Source organism: Vipera ursinii (genome assembly GCF_947247035.1).
Source record: "Vipera ursinii genome assembly, chromosome: 7".
NCBI classification, from domain to species: Eukaryota; Metazoa; Chordata; class Lepidosauria; order Squamata; family Viperidae; genus Vipera; species Vipera ursinii.
This window is the reverse complement of record NC_139521.1, coordinates 21,589,506-21,603,319: the sequence shown is the minus strand read 5'-3', so window position 1 is coordinate 21,603,319 and position 13,814 is coordinate 21,589,506.

The window sequence follows — 13,814 nt, the reverse complement described above, 5'->3', positions numbered from 1 at the left end:
GCTGACCCAATACTGCTTCCAAAGCCTCAGAAATCAGCTGCTTTAGGTCTTCTAAAGAAGATTCTCTTTTAAGCCCCTGATTCTAATAGCATGCTGCATCTGATGATACTGGACAAGACTCAATTCTCCGTCCATTTTATCCCTTAAATCTTCATTCTCCAGTACCTTTACTTCTAGTATAGCATTCTTTTGACTAAGATCCTCCACTTTTTCGTCCAAACATTGCACACATTCAGCCACGCTTTCCACTGTAGACAAGATGTCTACCCTCATCGCACTAAACTTCTCTTCCATCCTCTCCTCCATTACTTTAAACTTCTCTTCTATCCTCTCCTCCAGTTTCTCCAGTTTCTCCTCCACCTTTGCCATCTTATCACCCAGCATTTCTGATATTACCTGGGATTGTTTTTCAAAGGCATCTTGTAAATCCTTCAACGTCAATGCAGCAGGAGGAAGCAAAGCTTGCAACGATGTCTGTTGCACCAGGGAAGTTCCCGCACTCCGAAGGGTTTTTGAGGGAGGTTTAGCCGCCATCTTTTCACTTTCACTTGTTGCGCACTTTCACTTTAAGTTTATAAAGTCCATTAAGCTAGAGAGTAAGAATAAAAGTCCTCTTCACCTTGACCTCCTGTACCGCTCTGCCTGCTCCTTTTTATTCCAAGGTCTTTCCTTCTGGCAGGGGTGGTCGCAAACGCCTGGCTCTACTCCAAAAATCCCGGAGCAGAGACGCTAAACAGCTGGGAGCAACCCAGGCTACGGGGGAGTTCAATCCTTCAGCCGCCCAAGCTTTAAGCTCAGGTGGCCCCGGAGAACTCAACCCCTACCTGGGGCCTCACCCCCTCCTCTTCTCCCGAGGAGGGGGCTTCAAATCCACCCAAACAGCTGATCGGCGCTGTTTCGGGTGAAAACAACTCAGCTGTAAAGCGAGCAGCCCGAGACGGCTGTCTTCGGCGCCGCGCCACCACCGGAAGTCCTGGTTGACTAAGATCTTGATCCTCCTTTGGAATCAATGTTATGAAAGCTGTTCTCCATGATGGGGGCACTACTCCCCCAAGTTGAATTGTTCTAAATAAGTCCTTCAAAGGCTCCACCATTTCTGACTGCAAATTTTTATAATAACTAGCTGTCAATCCAACTGTCCCTGGTGATTTACCCAATTTCAACTGTTTAATTGATAAAACAATCTCTTCAGAAGTTATTAACTGATTCATTCCATCCCGCTGCTCTTGAGTGACCTTAGGAATATTCACCTCTTGTAAATATTTATCTATATCTATACTTTGAATTGTATCACTTGCATATAATTTAGAATAACATTCTGAAAATACCTTTCTAATAATATCTTGTTGATAAACCTTTTTACCTTTATATTCTATTTTCTCTATCATTCGAGACTTTTTTTTTCCTTAACAAGTAAACTAACCATCTACCTGGCTTATTAGCATTATAAAAAGTATTATGTTTAGTGTATCGTATGTTGGTTGCCACCTGGTCGGCTATCAACATATTAAACTGCTTTTTCAATAAGTTAATTGTTTCTTTCACTTTCTTATCAGCTGGGTTCAAGATAAGTAACCTCTCCTTCATCTTTATTTCCTCTTCTAATTCCTTTCACTTTTGTTCCTTTTTACGTCTATACTTGTTATTCAAATGTATTAGGACTCCTCTCATATAAGCTTTACTTGCATCCCAAACCATTTCAATCGAGGTGCCCTTATGCATATTCATTACAAAAAATTCTCTCATTTGTTTTCTACATTCATTGACAATTTCCTCATATCTAAACAAATTTTCATTTAATCTCCAGGATATTCTATCCCTTTTCTCTTAAACCAGTTCCATCCACACTGGACTATGATCTGTTAATGTTCTTGGGCATATCTTAATTTTCTTCACCCTAGAAAAAAATCATTGGTAATTTAGTATAAAATCAATCCTTGAAAAAGATTGGTGAAAAGATTGGTGAAAAGATTGGTGATTTTACATTTCCTGAAAAAAAAGTAAACTCCCTCTCTTCCATATTTTGCTCTCTCCAAATGTCTCTCAATTCCAGGTCATCCATAAGCTCAAAAAAAGATCTAGGCAGTTTCGCACGGTTTGATATTCCATTAGAAGACCTTCTTTTGTCTTTTCCTGTGTCCAGAATTCCATTCCAATCTCCCATTAAAATACAAGATTTATAATCCCATTGGGTTATTCTGTTATGTATAGGTTTGTAAAATTGTTCTTGATGTTGTTTTGGTGCGTATATTCCAACCAAAAGTATTATCTTTCCTTCTATTATAAGTTCAATTGCAATATATTGTCCTTGTGCATCTGCCTCAATTAATTTAGCAGTTAGATCTTTCTTTAAGTATATAACTACTCCATTCTTCTTATCCGGGGCAGATGCAACAAAATGTATTCCCAATCTGGAGTTTGTCAAATACTTTTGGTCTGCTACTCTAATATGTGTCTCTTGCAAACAAATAACATCATTTTTATATTGTTTCAAATAATGAAATTTTTTTCCTCTTTTGTGGTGAATTTAAGCCATTAACATTCCAAGTTAGAAACTTGGTCGCCATCTTTCGCGACTAGAAGCTTTTGGAACAATTCCTGCAGATTCATATGAACCTATTGCTTTGGTCTTGCCCCTCCCACTGCTTCCATTTTAGTAACTTCTTGAGTTTTAATTTGATCTTGCTGTTTCTGCTGTTCTTGCGTTTTACGTCTGGCTGCTGCTTGCGTCACTCTTTGACCTCTAGGTTCCTCTATTGATTTCAAAGGCTGGTCCATATCCACAACTAATTGTAGTTCTTCTTCAACCAACAAATTTGAACCTTCTGCATAAATCTGCTTCTCTTCCATTTGAGCCTGTTTTTTTCTCTCCTTCACTTCTTTTTTTCCATGAAATAGTGGCAAATCTGCTTTCAGTACATTAAAATAAAATTCTTTTGCTTTCCCTATTGTATTAAGAGGATATCTAGTACCTAAGTAGTTGACCACTATCTGAGCTGGTATATCCCATCTGAACTGATGCTGCCTTTTTTTCAATTCATTTACCAGGAAAGCAAACTCTTTCCTTTTTCTTAAAATCTTTGGAGGAATTTCTTTCAATATCAAAACTTCTTGATTTTCCACTTGGAACCTATTATTATAAAAAGCTTGAATAATTTCATTTCGAATCACCCTCTTCGAAAAATAGATCACCACATCTGTTGGTAAATTCCTCTGTTTTGCAATCCAGGAGTTGACTCTAAAACCCTTTTCAATTTCCCGTATGAAATCCTCAATTTGCCAACCCATTATTGGAGCAAAGGCCTTTGCCAGCATCTCTCTCAGGTTTTCCTGTTTGTTCTCCTTCAGTCCTCTAATTCTTAAAGCAAATTCCATTTCTCTATATTGTAGCATTACAATTTCATCTTCCATCTTTTCCATTTTATTTTGAGCCTGTCATCTTATCTTTCAAAGCAATATTACCTTGAGTTAATTCTTCCATACGATCATCCATGTTTTGAATATGTTGTGCCAGTCCCTGAAATGCCAATAGAATATCTTCCCTTATTTATTTATTTTTAATCTGCATACTTTCTTTAATTTCTCCAATCTCTTCTGACATTAACTCAAATTTATCATTAATTTTTTCATCTATTTTTTCCATCTTGTTTTCTATTTTCTCCATCTTATCATTTATTTCTTTTTCTATTTTTTTAGTTTGAGATTTCAAAGCCTCCTGCAGGTCTTTTAATGTCAAAGTTTGTGGGGGGGGGCATTAAAGCCTGTAAGTTTGATTGCTGTGCTGGCGAAGTCCCTGCACTCCTGGGGCCCCCAGGTTTTGACAATTTTAATGACATCTTTAATCAATTTTATTCTCTGTATTTAAAAAGATTAATCAAGTCAAAATGTTTGTAGTCTTGCTGTTCTCTTCTTAAAATTCTTTTAGGTTCTTATAATTTTCTTATAATCTTTACAGTTTTCAATATCCAAACAGCCACTTTCACTTTCAAAACACTTTCAATTCTTTGTTACAAAGAATCATTCAGGCGCCATCTTCCCTTTCTTTTTAAAACGACAGAAAGAAAGTTGAGATTCCAGAGTTAAAGTCTTATACTTGCTGTTTATACTGCTCCCGCATCCGCTCTGCCTGCGTTAACTCCTCAAGATAACAATCAGATCAAGTCAAGTCCAGCAGGAGTGGATTCAGCGTCTTGCTCTGCTTTAAAGCAGAGAAATTCTCTGCTCCGGAGTGTTTCCAGGCTTCGGGGGAGCTCTCACCCTCCAAGCCCCAGAATAAACACTCTGGGGCTGTAGGGGAGCTCTACCCCTACCTGGAATCTCCCCTTCCCCTCTTCACCCGAGGGGAAGGGGTTTCAGCCATGGAGCAGCTGATTGTCAGCTGCTCTGCGGCTTTTACGGAATCAGAGGGCTGGCCGTCGATTTCAACCATCCTCGCCGCTGAAGCACCACCCGGAAGTCCGAAAACCTTCTTTATCATAGTCATAGCAATCGAAACAAAATGAAGAACAGCTTCTAATTAAATGGAAAAGCTGAGATGGTATTTAGACATAATGTTGTTAAGGTTTAATGCATGGTTTCTTTCCCCCAGTTTCACATATCAAAGGCCTGCTACTGCCCTTTTCTGAGGCTTATCTGTTATGGCCACCATTCAGCATGGACCTTTTCTTCACATCTCCCCAACCTCAATCCTAAATGTCCCCTCAGTCAGGGTTTCTGACGCTGTGCTTCTATATCTCCTAAGATGATAAATCAGTGTGACTTCCATGAATCAAACAAATGATTTCAAAGTTGTAAGGCTTGAGCAAGAAATCAATGTACCATATTTAATAATTTAGTTGTAATGTTTCTATCATGAGATTTTCAACCTGTGTGGCACTACATAGGACAGGTTTGGGGATAAACCAATCACATTTTAAGAAACTGTGATGCCCATGAATCTCTTCTGATGTTAAAACATCTGAACTTGTGAACTGTTTCTTATTTGAATGATCTATATTGCACACCACTATCTGAAGATTGAAATATAAATGGAATCCTGTCTTTTGAGGGACATATTTGAAAAAATATTTAACAGATTTTGAGTTTCCCAATAATATAGGAAAATGGAACAGCTGATGGCTATACACTCTATTAATCAAATTAGTAATCAAATTAATCATTAACAACTAAGCTTCCTTTAAACATTGTCACATACCTTTAGGCTTGGCTAAGAATGAGATATTTGGAACATTTATTTATTTATTTATTTATTTTATTACATTTATATACCGCCCTTTCCCTGAGGACTCAGGGCGGTTTACAGGGAATTAAAAACCAGCAATACAAAAGTTAAAACCAATTTTAAAAAGATTAAACTAACCCTGTGCAATTAAAACCCCGATTAAAATAAATTACTCCTCAGCCTGGGCCCGAGAACTCGAAGAGCCAGGTCTTCAGGCCCCGGCGGAATGAACGGAGGTCAGGGGCAGTCCTCAACTCCACTGGCAGCTGGTTCCAGAGGGCAGGCGCCCCCACCGAGAAGGCCCTCTCCCTGGGTGTCACCCGCCGGCAATCTCTTACCGGTGGGACCCTGAGCAGACCCTCCCTGTGGGAGCGCACTGGACGAAGGGCATTTGATGCCGGCAGCAGGTGTTCCCTCAAATACCCCGGACCCAAGCCATGTAGGGCTTTATAGGTAATAACCAGCACCTTGAATTTCACCCGGAGGGCAACCGGAAGCCAATGCAGCTCGCGGAGTAGAGGTGTTACGTGGGAGTATCGGGAGACCCCCATTACAACCCGCACGGCCGCATTCTGCACCAGTTGAAGCCTCCGAGTGGTCCTCAAGGGCAGCCCCATGTAGAGAGTGTTACAGTAGTCCAAATGGGAGGTCATGACATATTAATAGCAATGGAGAGAACAGTTTTGGTGGTAGCAGGAGAAGGATAAAATGCTTTCTGAAGGTCCGTTGCTATCTGCGGTCATTGTGTTTTGATTATGTATCAAAAATAAAACAAATGCATTTCTAAATCATTTTAAAACCAATAAGCTATCTTACTTTAATACTTCCCAAGACAAGAACATTCTTCAATTGGTCTCCTGTAACCATGTTTTCCAACTTCTATTTATATCAGGAAAAGAAATGGCTAAGATCTTCCTTAGCCTCTAAGGTTTTTCCAACTACAGAAGATTTTCAGCACTTAAAATCATATTCAAGAGGAGCTCTATTAGAAGTGATCAAAGTCCACCTGCTTTATCCTACAGGTAGATCAACATTTTACTAAGGTGAAAGGGTTACCCTTAATGAGGGCTGAGTTAAAATGGGAAAAGAAAATGTTAAACAAGAAAAACCAGTAATGTCTTATGACCACCCAGGAAGTTGAATTATTAACACAGTAGTTACTCTAAATCCTGTGGTTTGACAATATCTTTGACACACATCCTACTAATCTGGAACAAGTTCTTTCTTAGATTGATTTTTTAAAAACTCCCAGTGAGAAAGAAAATGTAATGTGACATTGTTTCCTGTACTGCTGAAGATTCAAAGCACTTCCATGCAGCTTTATCCCGAAACCCTCTGGGGCTACCTGATGAATATCCTTACATTATAATGCTTGTCATACAAAGAGTTCTCCAGCTCTTTGAGCAAATCAGTCACCCTTCCAGTAAGTATCAGAGGTCTGGAATAATTAGCAGTCCCTATTCTTAGCTTGCCACACCTGCAGTTAAAAATGGCCACTGTAGTGGACTTCCGTTTTTGCATGGTAGTGACCAGTCGTGGGCTTGCAGATTCTCCACAGCCCCGTGGCTAATTTTGCCCTGCCAGTTGCCCCAGAGAGGCGACAAAAAAAGAAGGGTGCTCCAGCGATTCTGGAATGGCAGTGGCCATTCCATTCAACTTGAGGAAAGCCTTCTAACCCGACAGGAGAAAGGCTGGCCATATTGCATAGACCAGCTCAAGCTACTAGCAACTGAAGTCCAAAAGCACTAACCAGCACAACTGTGAACAGCGTGCTTGAAACTGGGTGAGAAATTCAATCTTCTCTTTTCTATTTTACATTTAATTTCCTGGAAAAGATCCCCAAGAAGCAAAATACCTCCGAAAGGGAAGGAGGGGGATTTCCACCCCACCCTTATACTAACAGAAGCGGCAAATTAATCTTTTTATGGAGGATCAAAATATATGGAAGTGAAATAAATATAAAACCTGAAACTTAAATCTCAAATCTTTATAAATCTAAAATTGTTTGAATAGTTAAGACTCTCATTTTAAAGATAATTATTAATTTTGGAAATTGAAAAACAAATAGTTTCTGACACCTAGTGGCAGATAAAGACTATGACAGCTATGACTTTAATATAAGACTTGGCAAAATCTGGGAAAAGCTAATTGTGTCTGTGACCTTCAAAGCTTTAACAACAAAACAATTGTGACCAAAAAAAGACAATAATCTGGGCTGTAGACAAAGAGAGAATTATAAATTTCAGGGGAAAAAATCTTTTTTGAACTATCTGGATTACAAATATCTATCTAATTGGGACTCTAAAGCTATTTGCAGAGAAAAGAAAGAAAGAGGAAAACTCAAATTCTTGGCTACCATGGATCAGAGACATATAGAAAGAACATATCAAGAAAACATAAATACCTCATAGGAGGAGATGTATAGTATACTGCAACTAATTCAAATAACAGTGACTTTAAACCACAAAGAAATCCAAAACAACTTTGAAAATATAAATCAATCTATTTCCACGTTAACTCTACAACAAAACAATGCCCAGAAAACAACAACAAAGAAGGAGCAGATAAAACAGATAAATGGATATAGAACTAAGAATAGAGACTTTAAAGATGGAACTTAACAAAAAAGGAAACATGATTTAATCCTAGTGGGGAAAAAATCACAAAAATTGGAAAAAACAACTTATCCCTTAAGACTACAAAATAAATCTGAGGACAAGAAAACAGATTGGATAAAATGGACTGTAGAGATGTCTCTAGGATCCGCTCCTCTTCACTTATGTGCAGGGAGCTCTCCATCTCTTGCCTCCATTCGGTTTGGTGGCTGCCCCGCCTCAGGGTCACTTTCCAAGATGCCTTTTCCCACTCGCTTTTCCTTCCAATGCTCGTTGACCACCGCAGTTTGTGGTCATGCATCTCCACCACCTCTTCCCCAGATGAATATGATGCTTCAGCTTCCGACCGTTGGTGGGGTTTCGTTTGGGGGGAACCCCCCTTTCCATGGGGCTTTCCTCCTCCCTTGCTTCGTCATTAGACATTGTATTTTTTGCAAAGTCCCCTGGTAAGGTTTTTCCTTCCAGGTTGACTCTCACTGCAGATCCTGTCTAATGTCAGGACCCACCCCAATCCACGTCTTAGGAAAGAAGAACTCTTGGAGAAAGGATTGTCCAAGCAGGAACTTTTACTAAAATATGATTGTCAGTGCAAAATCTAGACAGGATCTGGAAACTGTGTTGCAGATTGATACTTTTAAAGTGTCCCTGAGTAAAAATCCCCTCCCCTCAATCCATTTGGTCAGTCCCGGATCAATTAAGGTTCAGGTGTCAAAACCTTCCATGGGAAAAGGGATCTTCCATGACTTTAAGACATTTACTTCCTCCCCTTCAGATTCCAATTGGAGATACAAACCAAAATCTGTTTCCCCCCCCCCTTTCTTTGTTCTTTTCAGTTGAAAGATTCTTTCCCTGGTCTTTGATGACGGCCTCCAGGCAGGCTAAATAAACCTTGCATCTAATGAATAGGGATGGCCAATTAACATCTTCTCTTCTCCTCCTTGGGAATGGCAGAATCCAGTGAGGGGTGAGATTTAGGGGTATACAGATAAGGATTTAGGAATGGGATATAAATGGATTCTGACAATCTGCTTTCCTTAAAAGAAAGATAGGTCCATCTGTAGAGGAAATAAAATATAAATGTTAGCCCAGTTTGTTAGGATATTCTGTATGAAACCTCTTAAGCAACTTTGGTGCTCTAACATAGTGTTTGTAGACCCACTCATTTTCTGAGGAGGGGAGGTGTTTCCAAGCTACTAGATATTGACTTGCTCCATGGTGTTTCCTGGAATCTAGGATTTCCTTCACCTCAAAGTGTTGTTCTCCTTCCACCATAATGGGAGGTGGTGGTGGTGGGGTTTTTGTTTGTAGGGGTGACTGTTGTTCTCTTTTTAGTAAACTGCAGTGAAAAATTGGGTGTATCTGCCTAAGATTTTTGGGTAGTCCTAATTCAACTGTTACTGGATTTATGATTCTTTTAATTGGAAAAGGTCCAATAAATTTTGGTCCAAGTTTTTTACAGGGTTGTAGTGATTTAAGGTATTTTGTGGATAAATATACCATCTCTCCCACCCTGAATGGTATGGGATCGACTCTTTTTCTCCCCCTGTGTCTTGTATGCTTGTCTAGCTTCATCTAAAGCTTTCCTAATGATTGGCCAGATGTTTTGTAATTGAGCAATCCATTCCTTCAGTTTGGGAATTACCAGTTCGTTTGGGGTTACTTCTGGCATGGGGTTGAAACTTTGACCGGTAGGTACTTGAAAAGGAGTGTAACCCGTGCTGGAGTGGACAGCATTATTATATGCCACTTCTGTGAAAGGCAGTAGGTCCATCCAGTTTGTTTGCTGGAAATTAATAAAGCATCTTAAATATTGCTCAAGTACTGAGTTAGATTTTTCACATTGACTATTCGATTGAGGATGATGACTAGATGTTAGTCCTTGGGTGGTTCCTAAAAGAGATAAAAATTCTTTCCAAAATGCCGATGTAAATTGCACCCCCCCATCAGAGATGATGCGTTGTGGTGCCCCATGCAATCTGTAAATATGCTGCATGAAAATTTTTGCTAAGGCTTTTGCAGTGGGTATCTTTTGCAAGGTATGAAATGCACCTGTTTGGAAAACAGATCTGTGACAGTCCAGACTACAGTGTTCCCGCTCCTTTCTGGTAATTCCACTATAAAATCCATGGCTATTTCTTTCCATGGGGCTGAGGGGTTCACCACCAGTTGTAAAAATCCTTGCAATTGCCCTTGCAGCCTCTTAGCCATCACGCAGATTTGACAGCTGCCCACATAGCTTTCTATGTCCTTTTTCATGGATGGCCACCAAAATTGCCTTTTAGTTAAGTGTAAGGTTTTTACAAACCCGAAATGTTCTGCTGATTTTGTATCATGGCACAGTTGCATGAAATTGATCCTCTGGGTAGCAGGTAATTAATTAATTGCATAAAGACTGCAGAGGCCCCTTGCAGTCCAAATGGCAGTACTTTGAACTGGTAGCAACCCATTGGGCAATTGAATGCAGTCTTCCATTCATCTCCTTCCTTAATCCTAATGCGATAATATGCTTCTCTCAAGTCTAGTTTGGTAAAAATCCTTCCTTTTGATAGGTGGGATAGCATATCCTTCATTAGGGGTAAGGGATACAGATTACATTCACTAATTGCATTAAGGGAGCAGTAATTGACACACAAGCGAAGTGAGCCGTCCTTCTTTTCCCTGAACAGGACCGGGGCAGCCACTTTAATCCTCTTTCTAAGTTTTTCTTTATGAATCTTTATGAATCTTTTCTTTATGAATCTTTCCATCTTCCTTTGGGCTCATGGCATACATCCTGGGATTTGGGAGTTTTGCCCCGGGTTTGAATTCTAATGCACAGTCTGTGGGGTGGTGGGGGGGAAGCTCATCTGCCCGTTCCTCACTGAAAACGTCTGCAAGGTCCTTGTATTCCTTCGGTATCTCTGGTAACCCCTTCTCTTTCCCCACTGATGCTGACTCCTCTCTTTGGGTTGGGGGGATACTTTGGGGTTTTAAGATCCTATGCTCCCCCTCTTGGAAGTTGAGTTCTGCTGTCCTCCAATTTATCCCCAGGTTCCATTTCTTCAGCCATTTCAGTCCTAAAATCATTGGGCATTCCATGCCTGGGGCCACTACAAATGTTATGTGTTCCTCATGAGTCCTCAGGGACAGGTGAATTGGTTAAGTGGCTAGGGTAGCTGAGGCCTCTCCTGCTATTGACTCATCTAATTGGCTAAAGGAGATTGGTTGTTTTAGTCTCCTCACTGGGATGCTCAAATTCCCCACCAGCATCGGGCTGATGAGGCAGCGGGTGCAACCAGAGTCTTTCGATGTGTCCACCACCCCTGCAGTGTAGGCCGGAATCCAATCCCAGTTCTTGGCAGGGGTTGTAGACTCTACAGCCTCTGTCCCCTTCATGGAAGATTCTTTTGAGTTGCCTTGGGACTTCCTTAGTCTCTTGGAGGGTGATGCCTCTGATTTATGCTGGGGGGCTTTTGAGTGGCATTCTGCAGCATGGTGACCCTCTCTCCTGCATTTGAAACAACCTGTTGATTTCTTAGCCATGGACGGTGGTTTTTCCCCCTCGCGTGTTTGCTCGGGTGGTGGGCGGCCCCATGGTGTTCCCCGGCAGTGCCTCTTTAGTAGATCTATCTCCACCTCCTCTGCCAGGACATACCAGTCGTCGAGATGGTGTGGGTCTCCTTGAGGCAAGCAAGCATCATACAGGTCGTAGTTTAGCCCGTCTTTGAAATGGCTAAGGAGGATGTCTTCTGGCCAGTTCAGCTTGCTGGCAATGGCTCGGAATTCTTGGGTATATTCAGCCACCGGCTGTCTGCCCTGCCTCACTGTTTTGATTCTGTCCTGGGCCTTACAATCAGCCAAAGGGTCCTTGAACCGCCTCCTCAAGGATGACATGAATCGGTTGAAGTCATTGAGTTCTGGGGCATTGGAGTCATGCAGTCATGCACCCAGTCTGCAGCCCGTCCGTCGAGGGCGGATTGCACGATGCGGATGCGGGCTTTGTCACTGGGGATGTCCCGTCCATATTCTTCCATATAGCTGAGGACTTGGGTTAGGAAAAAACCCAAGCGTGGTGGCTCCCCCCTGAATTTTGCTTCCAGGAGCGGTAGTCTTTGAATGGATCATCATCTGCCCAGCGGGAGGTATTGCCCCTCATCCTGATCCCTGTGTGTGGTTCTGGGGGGGGTGCTACTGAGGCAGCAGCTCCTGTTCCAGCAGATGGCCTCGGTGTTGCAGGTTCTGGATCCCCCCCACTGTCTCTCCAGTTGTGGCCCCAGGCCCTGCTGCAGCTGTGGTATTCAGCTTTCTCCTCTCTTAGTGAGCTAAGGGTTTTCTTCATCAGGTCAATAGCTTTCTCTAGGATCCGCTCCTCTTCACTTATGTGCAGGGAGCTCTCCATCTCTTGCCTCCATTCGGTTTGGTGGCTGCCCCGCCTCAGGGTCACTTTCCAAGATGCCTTTTCCCACTTGCTTTTCCTTCCAATGCTCGTTGACCACCGCAGTTTGTGGTCATGCATCTCCACCACCTCTTCCCCAGATGAATATGATGCTTCAGCTTCCGACCGTTGGTGGGGTTTCGTTTGGGGGGAACTCCCCTTTCCATGGGGCTTTCCTCCTCCTTTGCTTCCAGGTTGACTCTCACTGCAGATCCTGTCTAATGTCAGGACCCACCCCAATCCACGTCTTAGGAAAGAAGAACTCTTGGTGAAAGGATTGTCCAAGCAGAAACTTTTACTAAAATATGATTGTCAGTGCAAAATCTAGACAGGATCTGGAAACTGTGTTGCAGATTGATACTTTTAAAGTGTCCCTGAGTAAAAATCCCCTCCCCTCAATCCATTTGGTCAGTCCCGGATCAATTAAGGTTCAGGTGTCAAAACCTTCCATGGGAAAAGGGATCTTCCATGACTTTAAGACATTTACTTCCTCCCCTTCAGATTCCAATTGGAGATACAAACCAAAATCTGTTTTCCCCCCCCTTTCTTTGTTCTTTTCAGTTGAAAGATTCTTTCCCTGGTCTTTGATGACGGCCTCCAGGCAGGCTAAATAAACCTTGCATCTAATGAATAGGGATGGCCAATTAACATCTTCTCTTCTCCTCCTTGGGAATGGCAGAATCCAGTGAGGGGTGAGATTTGTGGGGTATACAGATAAGGATTTAGGAATGGGATATAGATGGATTCTGACACTCACTCAATTGTTAAAGAAGTCATGGTTCCCTCTGCCACTGAAATTATTTCAATTTTCTTTGATGAAAAAAATGGCTGATGCTATTTGTAATACATTCCATGTTCTGACAATACCCTCCAAAGACAAATACAAGATATGGCCACAGACGTTACTCAGCAAGTGGTGGAAAAGATCACAGCAGCAGAAAAATTTGCATTTCAATTGGATGAAAACACTGACATCACTGGTGAAGCGCAATTAATTGTCTTTGTGCATGTTCCTGATTTGGATGATATACTGGAACATGTATTATTTTGCTACCCACTACCTGGCAGAATGACTGGGAAAGAAATATTCACAATAATTGACAATATTTTCAGTGAACATGGAATATTATGGACTTGGTGTGTAGTAAGTTATTCCAATGGTAAGAGCTTCGGGCGTGATGATAGCATGAGCTAAGACAAGAAACAGTTCTATTGTTTCAAATCATTGCATCTTGCATAGACATGCACTTGCTTCAAATGGATGAGCCCATTTTTACATGAGATTTTGGAGGATGCTGCAAAAATAATAAATTCATGAAAAGCCGACAAGTGAATGGACTTTTATTCTGACAATTATGCAACGATTTGGATTCTGAGCACAGCACTCTTCTCTTTCATACAGAAGTACGTTTGTTGTCGAGAGGTGAAACATTATCGAGATTATTTGAATTACAAGATGAATCACACCTATTCCTGAAGAATGTTTCATCACCCCTAGCAGAAAAGTTTGAAAATGTCTTCTGGGTTTCCTGCTTTGGCTATTTGGCTGACATATTTAAAAAGC